This window comes from Salmo trutta, chromosome 7 (genome assembly GCF_901001165.1).
Source record: "Salmo trutta chromosome 7, fSalTru1.1, whole genome shotgun sequence".
Lineage (NCBI taxonomy): Eukaryota > Metazoa > Chordata > Actinopteri > Salmoniformes > Salmonidae > Salmo > Salmo trutta.
Genome location: NC_042963.1, coordinates 19,902,374 through 19,919,637, shown reverse-complemented (window position 1 = coordinate 19,919,637; position 17,264 = coordinate 19,902,374). Strand labels below are relative to the sequence as shown.

At 41.6% G+C, this 17,264-nt stretch overlaps 1 long non-coding RNA gene across 7 annotated transcripts in view; it reads right to left on the bottom strand.

Annotated features, from left to right (window-relative positions):
* The window catches only part of LOC115197098 (uncharacterized), a 33,163-nt gene that overhangs the window by 7,385 nt on the left and 8,514 nt on the right, over positions 1-17,264 (bottom strand). For 4 of the 7 annotated variants that reach the window (XR_003878960.1, XR_003878963.1, XR_003878962.1 and 1 more), the window contains 2 exons: positions 12,650-12,831; positions 6,234-6,335 (listed from right to left, as the gene is read on the bottom strand). This is a non-coding gene — a long non-coding RNA (uncharacterized LOC115197098). Of the gene's footprint in view, positions 1-396; positions 552-6,233; positions 6,336-12,649; positions 12,832-17,264 lie in introns of all 7 variants that reach the window. The other 3 variants (XR_003878964.1, XR_003878965.1, XR_003878966.1) reach the window with 3 other exon arrangements.

Here is a 17,264-nt window from a genome sequence, read left to right as displayed (position 1 = left end):
TTTACTGTTTATGTAAATATATAATGAAAGTTCACATATCATAAGAATCCCTTCCCTGTTTTTCAGGCGTACCCCTGAGATGAATGCTCTCTGCCAGACCTGTGTGTGTGTGTGTGTGTGTGTGTGTGTGTGTGTGTGTGTGTGTGTATGAACCTCATTCTAACACCCCTCTACCCATCTCTCCGTACCCACTGTCCTCTTCGGCATACACACCGAAACCATACTGTGTCACCACCCTTACCACCCAGAAACCTCTGCATCGAACAATGTCAAGTAACACTGGAGAATATAATTGCTGATCAATTTGAAAAGTAATTTCAGGTTCAGTACAATAAGAAGGCCATAATAAATAACACAATATCTGACTGCATCAAATACAGTACAACCAGACATTACCTACTTATACCTCCTCTCTGTAACTTTAGGGACTCTTCTCCTTCTATTCGATCCCCTGGCTACTTTCGTCCTTTTCTTCTTCTCCCAGGACAGACACATCCCGCTGTTTCACCACTTCCCCCATTTACCAAATCCTGTCTTTTACAAATCTCCTACTAACAGAAGAGAAAAAGACACAGAGAGCATAAGACTCTACCCATAACAAATGGGAGTAATGCACTTTTTATTTTTGACAAATACAGTGCAAAAGGTCACATGTGCAGCACATTATATTGTGTGCACATACACAGACACACACACACACACGTGTCAAAAGAATCCAGACACAAGCGTGTGCGTCTGGCCCTCCAATCCCAGTTGGGAAGATTTCCGGAATCAGGAGGCAATAAGCAGGAATCCCGGAATCATCCAATCAGGATTTCTGGAAAACCTGGGAGTTTTAGGAAAGTTACCAGAGTTTTGCAACCCTAGAAAGGCCCCACATGTGGTGCTGTGTCACACTCCGTTTGACATTACTTACAAGGAACCGTGTCATCGCCCCGAGCGGAGAATATGTTACACGGGGGTACAGTAATTAACGGAGCACCATTCTGTTTGTGTCCAGGTAGGAGGAGTGGTGCTCCTTTTCAGGGCAGGACCCTGACTGTGGGTGTCACAGTCTTAACAGCCCCCAGGCATCTCTGGACAGACTGTTTACTGTTCCTGAATGTGTTGGCAAGATCGGCTTGGTTACTTCGGTGGGGGAGGACACACACACACACTGAAATGCATAAACACAAGCATACGCACACACAATCAGACAAAATGGCTGCCATGTTCCATCACGAAGGGTGCTGTTGAAAGGAGTCACCATACCACAATATAAGGTACAGTGAGACTGGATAAAACGTCCTATATCAGTGAAAGTATTGCTATTTGTTTCACTATACCAACAGCTTTAAAAAGTAATGCCCCTCTTTTTAACACACTATACTTTCCACGTTCAAACCAAAGTAACAAGGCTTTAAGTTTGTCAGAAGGATTATTGTTTGTTGACATAGTTGGACGTGATAAAACACTACTTGTTAGCGATTCCTATTACGTAACCTGGCACATTTAGCTCTATGCTAACCTGACCAGGTGGCTGTGATTAGTTCCTCTAACAAGTTTGCAAGTGTAGAATCCACTGAGTCAAAAATAACCCAGTGACTGCACAGACGTACTCTGGTATTGTTTACGGGCGACCACATCCGTCTGATGAGAGCAGAGACCTTCGGGCCGGTCCCCCCCCCACCCACACACACACACACACACACACACACACACACACACACACACACACACACACACACACACACACACACACACACACACACACACACACACACACACACACACACACACACACACACACACACCGTTCATTGAAATTGTTGACAGCTCCAATTTACCTTTGACCTCCTAAAAATGTACGGCCCCTTTTGTTTTTAGTTTACAAGCTACTATCCAGAAACAGCTTCCAGTCAGAATACCTGTCACTCATGTCTGTGTCTTTGTTAAAAAAGTACAAAAAACAAAAAAAACAGGACTTTGACATTCAGGCTTTCTTTCTCTGTTTCTGGAGACTAAAGGCAAATGTACTATTTCCCAGACTGAGACTATTTTTGGATAATTAAAATATTGATATCGTTTAGTCCAGGACTAGGCTTAATCTGTCCGGGAAACCGGCCCTAAGATTTTGCATCTATACCGTTTTCTTTTTAGAAGGGAAAACAAAACTAACAGCGATCATTTGTTTCATTGGTGGTTTACCTTAGTCAAATATTTATCCTTCCCCACCCCTACCCCCCTGTAACCCTTCCCCAGGTCGTCGCTGCTGGAGAATGTCTTCGCATTTAAAACCTTTATCAACCCAGAATGAACTGGGTTGATAAATCCTTAGAATAGTTCAAATCGTTAAAAACCTTACAGCGATCTGGTACAGACCTACAGAGAAACTATTTGTAATGGTTCAAATACCTGAAAACCTGTGGGAAAGTAATATACAGTTGACATTGTAATTAAGAGAGTGTACCGTTGTGTACAGTGTTTGAATTATACAGACGTACATGTCCGTGTCTATGCTTGACTCTGTGTAAGACGGCCATAATGACCAACAGCTAACCGCATCACCTACAACACAACCAGAATCAGAGAAGTCGATGGATCCACTTGAACGAGTTACAGGGACGTTTTTTCAAAGGGACGTTAACTCAAAATGACGTTTCGGTGTGTTTTTTTCCACGTATGCACAGAGCCACAACCAAAATGTCCCCACATGGATTATAAAGTTATCTTATCTTTACAACCCGATTAATGAGAGTGGTTGAAATAGTTGAAAACCAGTAGAAAGCCAGCAGGCACGGCAATTACTAACAACGGATAAAATAGAAAAACCCCTTTTCAAAATGTGTAGGTAAAATAAATGATTTGGAATGGTTCACATCGTTCAAATAGATCGCAAGGAGCAGTTTCTTTCTTTACAAACCTTCCTTTACATCCAATTGTCTTTTCTTTCTTTACCTCTCCGAATCTAAAATCTTCCTCCACTCATTTGTTTCTCCTTTTGCTTGCTTTCCTTTTTGTTTTGCCCTTTCTATATTTGCCTCTATTTTCATCGTATTTATTTGCATCTATTCGCAGCTCTGTACATGGCTGGTTTGTAGAAATAGACGTTTACTCAATGTTTGAACAAAACTATGTCGATTCTTCAGTGGTGGAATGATAAGAGCATCAATATACTGCTTTGACCCACCTTCACAGACAGGCACATACACTCACTCTAAGGGATTCATCTTTTGGGTTTCATATGTACTGTACAGGCCTAACACACACACACAGAATCCAGGAGTAAGTACGACTACTTGTTTGGACAAGTGTACAAACCTCCCCAGTAAATCGATTCTTCCAGTAAATCGATTCGTCAAACACAATAAAACAGAAAAAGTAACATGTTTTTTGGTGGGTGAGAGAAAAGGTAAATGTAGTTTTTTGGAAAAGGACAGTTTGCTTTGTTAGCTTCAACTATGGACTAATTGCAGGTTGAATAATGCTGTATCTACAGTATTTTGTACATTACTATTACTGCAACAATGTTGACCACATTTCTTTGTGTTATCATACTGTATATACAGGCTAGCGATAAAGACAGAAACTCTTGATATTGGTTGAGCACAAAGATACAATGGAAATCAATTTCAACAATCACTACAATGATTAAATACACTTCTAAACTTCTACAATGTATTATTTTCTGTCAGAACAATTGTCTCGATAGATATTAGATATATTTCTCATGTCAGCTTCAATGGTCAGTCCTGAATTTGATCCCGTTTACAATTTAGCAAAAAAAATGTAAAAAAGGATTTAATCCGTGATTCAATTGTACATTTATTGCATCCAATGAAATGATGTACTTAAATAAAAGCTCTCAAACCTTTTAGAAATAAGTGTTTATTTTCATGTCGCTTTTTATTATGACACATGTCTTTATAAGAGTACAAGAATCAGCTGGTTGCTCCTTTTCCTGTGATTTGAACGGGTCCATATCATACCATTTTGTGGTCTCAATTTACTGTGATGGGGTTCATATTACTTCTCAACCAAGGCTACATAACTGTATTCTAATACAACAAAACCCTTTGGGTGATAAAAGTAAAGTCCACTGGCATGAGTCATTTTCTTTCTGTTTTGGAAAAATGAAAATAGAATATTCCAAACTCGAAAAATACACACCTACAGCATAAATCAAGATACTTTCAAAAGTATTTGGCCAATATCTTCTGTTGCACCGGTCAAATTCATAACTAACATTGTTTATGTTGAAGTGAAATTCCCCCAATAAGTGACAGAACAATGTAATTCTTTCAATTAAGCACTCTCTTAAATGCTTACTTTCAATAGGGTCGTCCTTTCAGATATATTACTCTATAGATTAGATATAATTTAGTTATTTGTTTTGCTAAAAATGTATTTCTGCAGCAATGAATACTTAAACTATACTCAAATCAGAATGGAAAAATACGTTCTGTTTTGAACCTCATAGTGTGTGTGTGTGTGTGTGTGTGTGTGTGTGTGTGTGTGTGTCCAAGAGAGAGAACGTGTGTGAGTGATAGAGTGAGTCATCGTGTGCGAACATGAGGGACGTCGTCATAACTGAGAACTTACAAATGAATGTGCGTATGCACGACATATGTATGTTTCTGAGCCTGCGTGCGTGCGTGAAAGTCAAGACGTTCCCTTCTGTGTCCACGTGTGTGTGTGTGTGTGTGTATGTGTGTGTGTGTGTGTGTGTGTGTGTGTGTGTGTGTGTGTGTGTGTGTCAGATCCATCTATGTCAGAGGCTCCATAGAGGGTTAGAGTTAACCCCTAACCCCCCTCCCAAAGTACCGCCCTTCCCCCTCCAGTAGGCTGAGTCATCCCTCAGCCTGCCCCATTTTCCACCACCGCCTTACAACGACGGGCACCTCTCCTTCCGTCATAGATGGGAGGGAAGGGGAGAGATGGAGGGGAGAGATGGAGGGGAAGGCCGGGTGTATGGCAGCTGCCAGCCTGGGACAGAAAAGCGCCCCGTGTTTCAGTTTGACCTAGAACTCACTTTCCACTAAACTAACTATCAACCACCCTAGCATATGCATGGATAATGTGAAACGACGTGAAGTATTCCTTTTAGCTCCTAACTGTCTGCGACAGACAGCAAAAATGAGCTTTTGCTATTTGGAAGAATCCAAGGGCGTATTCACAAGGAACCAAAGGAACCTAAGTTGAAAACGTTGTTTTTATTGCAACAAAAAAAAAAACGTTTCCGTTGCAAAACGTTTTGCTACGGTGTAGGACTAATTAATACACCTCAGGTAGTCCCTCCCATCTTTCAGTCTATTGTCTTCCCTTTGGTGCCAAATGAACACAGGTTCAGTATAGGCTGGGCACACACAGGAAGTGGATCATGATTGAGTCCTTTCACACTCACTCAACCAGGTGACAAGTGTACAGTGTGGAGTAGTGAACTAGTAATTTAACTGCATGTTGCAGTAGCTTGGTGGTAGTTTATTAACTCAATTCAACTTTTGGTACTGTTTTCAGTAGTTAATAACTTCTCGTTGTTGCCACGTAGCAGCGTAGCGAACGACTGGAACTACACACCACATTTTCTTTTGCAAAAAGAAAAGAAAATAGGAAAGAATTTCCTTTCTTTTTCAGCATCAGACCTTCCCAGTTCTCCCTTGAAACATCGTTCTTGTGTTTAATAGGCACATTCTGTTAATGTATGACCTCAAAGTGATCTGTCCTTGCAATTTGTACTCTATGACGTTTCAGATTCAAATATGATCATTTTTCAAGAAGCCGTTTGGATGTCGTGAACTATTTTTCCCAAAGTAACTTTAGTTAAGTAAAATGTATTTTTTCTTAAAGGGTAGGTTCAGTGTAGCTTAACTTCTGTCAGTGTGAAATAATCGGTAGCTTGGTGAACTATATTTTCAGAGTAGCTTCCCCAACACTGCAGGTCTAACAGTAATAGTCGGAGCCGCCGTGCTGCATTGTAAGACTACTAGAAACAGGGATCGTTTATTTTGTGTGGAACCTTTTTACTGATAGCAGCGAGCACAGTCGCATTGCTAAATGATTGGAACCTACACTGGGGCATCATCTAAGATACATTACGTTCCAAGGTATGGAACAGTACAAATAACGCTCCTTCCGCAAAATACATCCCTCCTATTTGTCCGTTTCAGAACAGCAACATTTGAGGGGAAAGTGCTTCATCTATTTGGGACTTTTTGTAAGTCTTTGAAATGTGTGTGCGGCTAGAGTGATCATACCTTACTCAGAAGCAGCCGGAAAGAGGTGGGGGGGCAGTAAGGCATCGTAGAGTCATTCACGGCATCACTCAGGACTCCCTCTGTCACACAGCCAGGAAGGCCCTGACAATAGGAAAGAAAAAGAGACAGAGGGTTAAAGTGTGAAAGAGAAAGAGAGAAAGGGAGACAGAATGAGAAGGAGGAAGAAAGGGGGAGAGAGGGGAAGAAAAGAGAGACAGAATGAGAAGGAGGAAGAAAGGGGGAGAGAGGGAAAGAAAAGAGAGACAGAATGAGAAGGAGAAAGAAAGGGGGAGAGAGGGGAAGAAAAGAGAGACAGAATGAGAAGGAGGAAGAAAGGGGAGAGAGGGGAAGAAAAGAGAGACAGAATGAGAAGGAGGAAGAAAGGGGGAGAGAGGGGAAGAAAAGAGAGACAGAATACCAGCAGGTTCAGAGACAGTTTCTACCTACAAGCCATCAGACTGCTGAACACTTGAACTGGACTGACCTCCTGCTCTGGTTCTCCGCATCTTAGCACACGTGCACTCACTCATTCACTCACACCCACACGGACACACACACACACAAACATCACAACTGCTGCTACAAGACTCTTATTTACTATTGCTAATACTGCACAATTTAAACACTTGCCCCTCAATCCCTCCTTCCCTGATACATGTGTAATTATTGTACTATAAATTGTGTCTTCCTGTATTATACGTATGCTAAAACGTTTATTCTGTTCTACTGAGACATTTACTTTATGTTAGTATTCTTATATTTTATTATTTATTATTATTGTTGCATTGTTGGAAAGGAACCTGTATGAAAGCATTCTGTTTGACGGTGTACACCAGATGTATCCCGTACAGTCGTGGCCAAAAGTTTTCAGAATGACACAAATATGAATTTCCACAAAGTTTGCTGCTTCAGTGTCTTTAGATATTTTTGTCCTATGTTGTTATGGAATACTGAAGTATAATTACAAGCATTTTTTAAGTGTCAAAGGGTTTTATTGACAGTTACATGAAGTTGATGCAAAGAGTCAATATTTGCAGTGTTGACCCTTCTTTTTCAAGACCTCTGCAATCCGCCCTGACATGCTGTCAATTAACTTCTGGGCCACATCCTGACTGATGGCAGCCAATTCTTGCATAATAAATGCTTGGAGTTTGTCAGATTTTGTGGGTTTTTGTTTGTCCACCTGCCTCTTGAAGATTGACCACAAGTTCTCAATGGGATTAAGGTCTGAGGAGTTTCCTGGTCATGGACCCAAAATATCGATGTTTTGTTCCCCGAGCCACTAAGTTATCACTTTTGCCTTATGGCAAGGTGCTCCATCATGCAGGAAAAGGCATTGTTCGTCACCAAACTGTTCCTGGATGGTTGGGAGAAGTTGCTCTCGGAGGATGTGTTGGTACCATTCTTTATTCATGGCTGTGTTCTTAGGCAAAATGTAGAGTGAGCCCACTCCCTTGGCTGAGAAGCAACCCCACACATGAATGGTCTCAGGATGCTTTACTGTTGGCATGACACTGGACTTTTTTCTGGATGCCCCAAACAATCGGAAAGGGGATTCATCAGAGAAAATGACTTTACCCCAGTCCTCAGCAGTCCAATCCCTGTCCCTTTGGCAGAATATCAGTCTGTCCCTGATGTTTTTCCTGGAGAGAAGTGGCTTCTTTGCTGCCCTTCTTGACACCAGGTCATCCTCCAAAAGTCTTCGCCTCACTGCGCATGCAGATGCACTCACACATGCCTGCTGCCATTCCTGAGCAAGCTCTGTACTGGTGATGCCCCGATCCCGCAACTGAATCAACTTTAGGAGACGGTCCTGGCGCTTGCTGGACTTTCTTGGGCGCCCTGAAGCCTTCTTCACAACAATTGAACCGCTCTCCTTGAAGTTCTTGGTGATCCGATAAATGGTTGATTTAGGTGCAATCTTACTGGCAGTAATATTGCCTGTGAAGCCTTTTTGTGCAAAGCAATGATGACGGCATGTGTTTCCTTGCAGGTAACCATGGTTGACAGAGGAAGAACAATGATTCCAAGCACCACCCTCCTTTTCAAGCTTCCAGTCTGTTATTCGAACTCAATCAGCATGACAGAGTATCTCCAGCCTTGTCCTCGTCAACACTCACACCTGTGTTAACGAGAGAATAACTGACATGATGTCAGCTGGTCCTTTTGTGGCAGGGCTGAAATGCAGTGGAAATGTTTTTGGGGATTCAGTTAATTTGCATGGCAAAGAGGGATTTTGCAATTAATTGCAATTCATCTGATCACTCTTCATAACATTCTGGAGTATATGCAAATTGCCATCATACAAACTGAGGCAGCAGACTTTGTGAAAATGTATATTTGTGTCATTCTCAAAACTTTTGGCCACGACTGTAGATACGACTGATGAACTTGAAAAAGAAAGAGCGAGAGACAGAAAGAGATTGAGAGAGAGAGAGAGCGAGGGAGAAAGAAACAGCGAGAGCGAGAGAACGAGGGGAAGAGAGAGAGGGAGAGAGAAAATGACAGACAAAAAGAGAGGAAGGGAAAGGAAAGGGGAGAAAAGTGAGAGAAAACAGTGAGAGAAGAGAGGGTGAGGAGTCAGAGAAAGACAAAGAGAAACAAGTTGTGGCCAGCTCTAATTCTGCCTGTAAGCTATAACACCAGGCTCATGACAGAATAGTGTTGGTTCATTACTGTGTCAATGTACACACTCACAGTACAATAAACATCGTCATGACACTAGCTATAATCATGAGTGAACAGCTCGTGAACATGCACATGAATATGAACGCTAACAGTGAATGTGAACGACCCCTACACACGACCATAAAGAGGAACAGTTTGCCAAAAAGAGAGGCCATTGCCTCAGCTCAGCATAAGACAGACATGGAAAGTAGCATGAAGTTCTGACTAGAAGATAGCCCTCATTAACAGTCACAGTATGTATATCATAAAAAGTTCAGCATGTCTATAGGGCCAAGGTCTGATGTGACTTAGTCGCATAAGTAAGAGGTCTGATGGCAACAACAACAACAACAAAAATGACACGCAAACAGGGGGTATCAAAGATTCAGCACCGCTCGAGCGGACAGTGACGGAATCGGCGTCCCAAAGTTCAGTGCCGCACGACAACGGACACCGACTGTCTCAGGTGCAGCCACTCCCCACTGAGAGAATCTCTAGAAATAAAGCCGGAAAGGCCTTAAAGAGGAAGTGAGGAACTATTTGAGGTTCAACACCACTCAAGTCAACAGAGATGGGTCATTGACTAATCTGGACATTAAAAAAAAATCACGTCTTGAAGCCTTGTCCAAATCACAATCAATGAGAAGATGGATGTCCATTCAGTGTCCTGCGGCGACGAAAGAAAACCAGTTTGAGGACAATTTTGCGTGTACCTGTTCAGAGGTAGAATACCCTCCTGTCCAGTCTATAACCCACGGTGCTCTTTTGTATTCAAGGGAACTTTAACTGTAGATTAACTGAGAAGTTAACAGGTCTCCATCATGTGTTAAGAGGAATCCCCACTGTTCTCTCCTGTCCAAACGTGGTCCCTTCCATTCAAACGCTGATTGGCTTCACAAGTATGCAATATGTAACCATCTCCTGACAAAAAAAGCATTCACTTGCTAGACATTAATAGGCCTCTGGACACCTCCCCTACACACACACACACACACACACACACACACACACACACACACACACAATACAACATCCTTTACAAATAAATGGACACAAGTGACTATCATCTTACAAGGGTTGAGTCCTTCTCATTAATGAGACTGGTATTAAACTACAATAATTACAACCACGTAGAAAAGAATAGGACCTAAAGCCTTTGAATCTACTAAATATCTGTGTGGCCCACAGCACAGAGGCTGTGTAGTCCTTTGTGTATAAAGCCCAGCTACAGTGTGTGTGTGTGTGTGTGTGTGTGTGTGTGTGTGTGTGTGTGTGTGTGTGTGTGTGTGTGTGTGTGTGCGTGTGTGCGTGTGCGCGTGTGCGTGTGTGTGTGTGCGTGTGTGTGTGTACCAACATGTACGTATGCATACCTTATGTTCATGTGAGCAGAACACGTTTCCCCTAAAAATAAACAAAGACATTTGGAATGAGGGGAGAAAAAAAAAGAAGAAAAAAAAAAGCTTTGTGATGATACGAGTCACGACAGAACTGAGTGATGACGTTCTTCCATTCAAGAGGAGAGGTCCCCATTCCTATCTCTGTTTAGATGGCTAGACAGTCGCCTCACCCCTTTTGGCTAACAAATCAGGCATCTGGAGGACAAAAACAGGTATTTCTAGATGTTGTGACCTATACGGTTGTATTGAATATAGGAAGAGGTCCTTTATGTCCTAGATGGAAAATGCAACAATATATCAAATGACTGATTCATTCAAGAGTATTTTTAGCAATTGGTTTTGTTACAAGTTCTGGTCTGTTGTGGTTTAGGTTTAAAAAAATGGAGGCATCATTTTTGTGAGTGGAAGTTTTTGATTGTGTGCTCATTTCTTTAGTTTTTTGTTGCATTTGGTAGGCCCTAATCATCTCTCTTGCACAATGAACACACTGAATCAGTGACAAAGGTTGAACGTTCTAAATATCCTCGAAAGGTTCATGCTTTTCGTAATAACAGGAATCTCAAGAAGGCATTGTTCAACCTGACTTTCCTAAACCCATACATACTGCTTCCTAACTTCACATATCTCTCACAGAGACAATAGGAAAATGCATCCTGAATGACAAATACTGTACTAGTCATACAAATCTCACTATTAACCGGTAGATTTTGAGGGACACACCTTGATAAGCCCAGCCCAGAGGTTTTACCACGAACTCACAGTCTTTGAGACCTAAACCTTAGTAGTCATAAATGAACAAACCCAGTGGGCATAATTTGACACATGACGTCTCGATAACGTTGTTTTCTTGTTGTAAACTGGTTGTCTGGCTGAGAAGACGTTATATAACCAGATTACAACAAACAGGTAAAGACTTTTCATGACAAAATCCAGGCTTCATGGGAAAGACTTCATATGTTGGTCTGATATCTGGTCAGATAATCAGAATACAGGCAGATGAAGACGTATTGTTCTGCTTGCTAAAAAATACACTTCCAAAATGATTTTACAACGAGCATAGAATCTGACCATAAAAGACGTCATAACAACGGTTTTGCTTTCTGGGAAACATCTGGAGACAAGTGTTCAAAATGAAACGAATTCCCCAAAGAAGTCTGAACATTGAAGAGTTCTGCTTGTCTGAACAAAGATGGGAGTTGCATGGTCACCATTTTTCACACCTTTACACATAACTACACATGTACTGTATTTGGTGAACTACACTATATTCTACTGAATGTAGTCCTCCGTGCAGGTCAATAAGTCTGACTCTAGAAGTGCTTGATTTACCAACATTTTGACCAGATTTCAAACTGGATTTATCATCATAACCACTTATCAAATTGTGTATCCCAAATGGTGCACTATTCCCCATAGAGCCTTATGGGCCCTGGTCAAAAGCAATAGGGAAAAGGGTGGTATTTGGGAGGCAACCCACGACTATCATTTTGGTGTAACTGTTGCTCCACTATAGACTTGCTATTCTTTAACAAAGTCCAGAGCTACACCTCTCCTCTCCTTCACGTTATCTTTGTGTTCAGACATACTACACTGCTATGGAATGGTGCAAGCCATCAGAGAAACACACTAAAAACATTGCAACGCAAACTCTTCAAAAATACAGTTTTCATACATGTCAATCAAGTGTATAGGGCCAAGATATCATTACGAGACTGAAGTTTCCCCTAGGTAAAGATTTTGGGCATGTGAGGGAAATGCAAAACTGCCCCAAGATCAGTGTCTAGGAGCAACTTCACCCTGCACCTCTCATGCATCCCTCATTGGCCCTCCTTCTCATTACTCAATAAATGTCCTTCTTATTATCGGTGATATTCACTAACTGCATAAAATGGAACACAATTGGCCCATAAACGTTGTGTGGTAGACAGAGAGATATATAGAATATATGTTTTGTTTTGTTTTGTTTCCGTGATTTAGAACACAGTACTAAACACACATTACCCACCAAAACTCAGACAGGCCTATTTGGGAACTATATGTAGAACCTACACGTCTACTGACCAGTAAAATGAGGCATATACTGCCTACCCCTCACACATGCACTGGAAGAGGTCAAACCTCGACAAAACAATTGCCTTTGTTGCATTGACGTCTGAAAAATCTATAAAGTATGTTTCTAACAAAGGACTGCAATGATTGGCCATCTTGATGCCAAATTAATGGGCGGTCAACTTCTGCTCACGTGCGCAGCGGTGAAAATGCCCGACACAAATGCAATTTCAAAGGGAAGCGATTTTTGTTTGACGTCATCTTTCCAGTTGCCTCTGTTAACACTCTCGGGTTAACAATTACCTTGCGCTGAACACGAGAGGAAGGACCAAGAGCTGGGGATTTTAATGGTCCACGTGTGATAGGCCGGCTCCCTTTCTCAATGGAGAGGATGAAATCCCAATCGAGTTGACGTTTCTGACCAGGATGTCACATGGCGCTCGACCCCTTCACGGTCAACTTATCGTGCAAACTTCTTCCCTCACCTGCAGAAAACAAAAAGGAAGAGGTATCATTATTTCTGTAAGATTGATAGAGCATTGCCATTAAAAGTGTACAGCATACTAGGGTGGAAGAGGGGCGTCCCGTGCGCACAAATACAGAGTCTTCGAAAAGACGCGGAGCGGGAATGAAGGCCCTTCGTCAACGACGACCACCTCAAATCACACTAATTCAAATGACTGACTCGAAAGGTTTTAAAACATGTAAACGAAGCCTTGTTGTTTGCCCACATCTAGTTCGAATCTCTTCCGAGACACTTTTTTAACAATTGTTTAGAGAATAAAAGTGTGCATAGTTAGGCCTAGGCTTTGTCCATCCATACAGCACCACACAAAAGAAACTACAAAACAAGACATCTATATTTGGGCTATGGCATTGGCATTTATTGCATGCAGTTGTGTCCAAATACAAAAACACGCAATAGGTGGGCTATACTTATCGGAAATACACGTTACAGCACCCACACAATACCATGCAAAACAGTGGTTTTTGTCTCCACTGTCAAGTGTTAACCATTGTGTACTACTTTCTACTATAGGCCTATGACTACTTGTTACTCTTTCGTCACGGTGTGGTGAGGGTTTTTACAGCATTAGTGAATTGTCAGCTGTCTCATCATTTTCATGATAAGAACAAAAAACAACCTGAGTGCCTAAAGGTGACATGAACCCTAATTTATGACGATTATTTAGAGACTTGACTAAGTTGAGCTGCAGAGTGACAGAGTGTGACGCCATTGAAATCGGGCTGATCAATAACAAAGGCCCATGACGCTGTCCGTGGTGCTGAAAAATTGAAGGGACGCAAGACCGTGGTCAGATTGGTGAAAATAGGACGCTGTCCATGGTCCTAAAGTGGAGTGCACTGTGCGACCATTGCAGCGAAATGACACTGTCCATGGTGCTTAAAAGTTACGCGGGTGTGAAGGTTATGCAGGTATGGGCTCCCCTACGACACAATACTGCTGTCTTTATCCTTATTTTGAGTTAACCCGCCTTTATTGACCTAGCAAATGTGTTTCTTTTGTCACAGTAAAACAACCTTTGACCTCCAGAGATAATCACGGGGTGGGAATCCCCACATCTTATATATTGGAAAGTTACACTCTAAGCTTCAGCTGAGTTTGTATGTATGTCGCTATAGGTCAGAGATGCTTGTTAATTGATAAAGCCAAGGAGATATGTCATTCACATCGAGAGGAGAAGTAGACCGCCATGAGTTCATTAGCCTAAGCGAACTGCACGCGCTATTTTTTACCACAGTCACTTTACAATCATGTATGTGGCAATAAAACACACACACACACACACACACACACACACACACACACACACACACACACACACACACACACACACACACACACACACACATACATATATATATATATTTACTTTCCTGGCAAAATCATTGATACGTTATATTTCTATGGGCAGCCTATAACAGGTGGTTTAAATCCTTTGTTTTTATTTGATTTATTCTTTTGATTATTGATTTTTCTCACTTTGAATAGCAACTATGTCCACGTGACCAACATTTACGCCAGCGGTCACCGTAAGTGACCAGTTATGCCCAGGATTGCAATGCTATAGCAAACACCTGACTAGGGATTAGTAGTGAAATATTTTGAATTAAAGAAGCAAATACTATTCCCACATTCATGTAAATGCCCCTGAAACGGTTGCACTGATGCGTAATGGCCGGGTATACCCTAAACTCAGGGATAATATACAGTACTCTCCGTAATTATTGGGACAGTGAAGCATTTTTTTCTTATTTTGGCTCTATACTCCAGAAGTTTGTATTTGAAATCAAACAATGCAGACTGTCAGCTTTAATTTGAAGTTTTTTGGGGGGGTGAACAGTTTAAAAACTTTAGTACTTTTTGAACATAGCCCCCCATTTTAGGGCACCAAAAGTATTGGGACAAATTCACTTATATGTGTATTAAAGTAGTCAAACGTTTAGTATTTGGTCCCATATTCCTAGCACGTAATGATTACACCAAGCTTGTGACTCTACACACTTGTTAGATGCATTTGCTGTTTGTTTTGGTTGTGTTTCAGATGATTTTGTGCCTAATAGAAATTAATGGTAAATAATGTATTGTGTCATTTTGCAGTCACTTTTAGTCATTCGGGACTATCCGTAATCATAGTAGCATCATAGTGTTTACAAACATATTCTATTCTTATTTACAATAAAAATGACTGCAAAATGACACAATACATTATTTACCATTCATTTCTATTGGGCACAAAATAATCTGAAACACCAAAAAAAATGCAAATGCATCCAACAAATTGGTAGAGTAACAAGTTTGATGTAATCATTGCGTTCCAGAAATATTGGACCAAATACGAAACTTTTGAATTCTTTAATACACATGTAGGCCTAAGTGAATTTGTCCAAATACTTTTGGTCCACTAAAATGGGGGGACTATGCACAAAAAGTGCTGTAATTTCTAAACGGTTCACCGTTTATGGATAGAAATTCCCTCAAATCATAGCTGATACTTTATCCTTATAGTCATTGTATCGCTTCCAATAAAAAGTGCTGGAGTTCATAGCCAGAAGAATACAAAATGCTTCACTGTCCCACTGTTCACTGACTGTGGTATAGGGCAATGTAGTATAATTCAGCTACCGGTATAGCTATGCTTTTTCACTTTGCTTTTCGGGTGTAAATCTAATTGTGTCATCAGTGCACTATTTTATTCTATCGAACTGGACAAGGAGTCAAAAACTGGGAGTTCTATTTTCATGGTTTTGCAAATGTGCAGAAGCGTGATGGACGCGAAAGACACTCCATGCTTTTGGAAACAAACTCGAGGACTCTGTCGGAGTTCGTCAACTGATCAAAGTGGTGTTCCCAATCAACTTTTTTCTCTCTCTTACATGGACCAAATATAGAAGGACGTGCTCTATGCTTTAAGTTTGATGAAAGGGGTAATGGTGGGCGATGCTCGAGGGTGAATAGGCTATATCATAACAATAGGGAGAAAAACGTGTGTGTGTGTGCGCGCGTGTGTGTGTGAGAGCGATAAAGAGAAAGGAAGAGAGAGAAAGAGACAGCAGGCTGAATAAAGCATTTCAGTCTCTCTGCTTGTCTTAGAGAACGGCCGCACACACAGTACGGCTCGTTCCATCTCACACACATTCACACGCTCTCACTGCATGGTCATGTCTCATATATTCAAGTGTGTGTGTGTGTGTGTGTGTGTGTGCGTGTGTGTGTGTGCGTGTGTGTTCAATTCCCCCCACACTTAACTACTTGGAGATTGGAACATTTAAATAAACGTTGTATTTCCCAAGTGCACGCTGGGCAGAGAGGTCCAAGTTCCCACACCCCTCCTCCTCATTCTCCCCTTCTATCCTACCACCGTCTCTGAATGGAATCACTCTGTTTCCCCACGTGCAACTTGTTCATTCCGAGGGTGTCCCTTTGTTTAGACTTAATCTGCGTCTCAAATGGTATCCTATTACCTATATAATGCAATAATAGTACACTATATAGGGAATAGGGTACCATTTGGGTCCCAGATTTATTCGTCAGCAGGGCGTTCTGTTTAATGCTGAGGGGACTATGCACCGGTCTTGTGGATCTGGGGGTTGGGGCGCTATATGGACTGATTGGCATCACATTACTCCAAGTTGAGTCCAAAACATTTTCGGAAACTCTGGAGCTGAGAAATCTTTTAACCGGTATCCCCGGGTTGGGAGGCACACCAAAGTTTAGAAATGGGACCTAAGCCTAACGATACAAACACATACTAAATAAATTACAATTAGCACTTAACAATTATATCAAAACTAAAATCAGAATAAAAATAAGTATGAAAATAATATGAATAATAATTGTAGTAAAAATTATCATGTTTAAAAGCAAGAGGAAAAATATATATTTTTTGAATCCACGAAGCGTGCTTGCAAGACGTCTTGCGATGTGACTCGGCGAATGCGCCCTCCGCAAATGCTTTTTGGGGTAAGGGCTTCCCAGCTTGTTAGTTATGTACAGCAAGCCCAGACCGCAAAAAGATTCGCGAAGGACTGATCGGCTTCTGCCTCTACGTCCTGTCGAGAGTCCATGAGGCTTAAGAAAGTGACATCAAGAAAGACCGCTTCCATCGCCAATCCCGGAGTGGGTCCATTCAGCCATCGGCAACCCGAGGCTTGTGTCTCCAACTCAATCGCACACTACGAGGGGAGAAATAGGGTTTCCAATCGAAGCTACATACGAATGCCAACGCTACCGCTTTCTACCGCTGTCCATGGTCCTAAATCGCATTGCTTCTCGGTAGTTGAATTTCTCCCCCACCTCCCCTCGAAATTCTTCCTACTCCCTCTCACTCCCTCTCTCTTTCGAATATCATTTGGTCTAAATGCACAAATGTTTAAGCCAATGTGGTCATTTAGG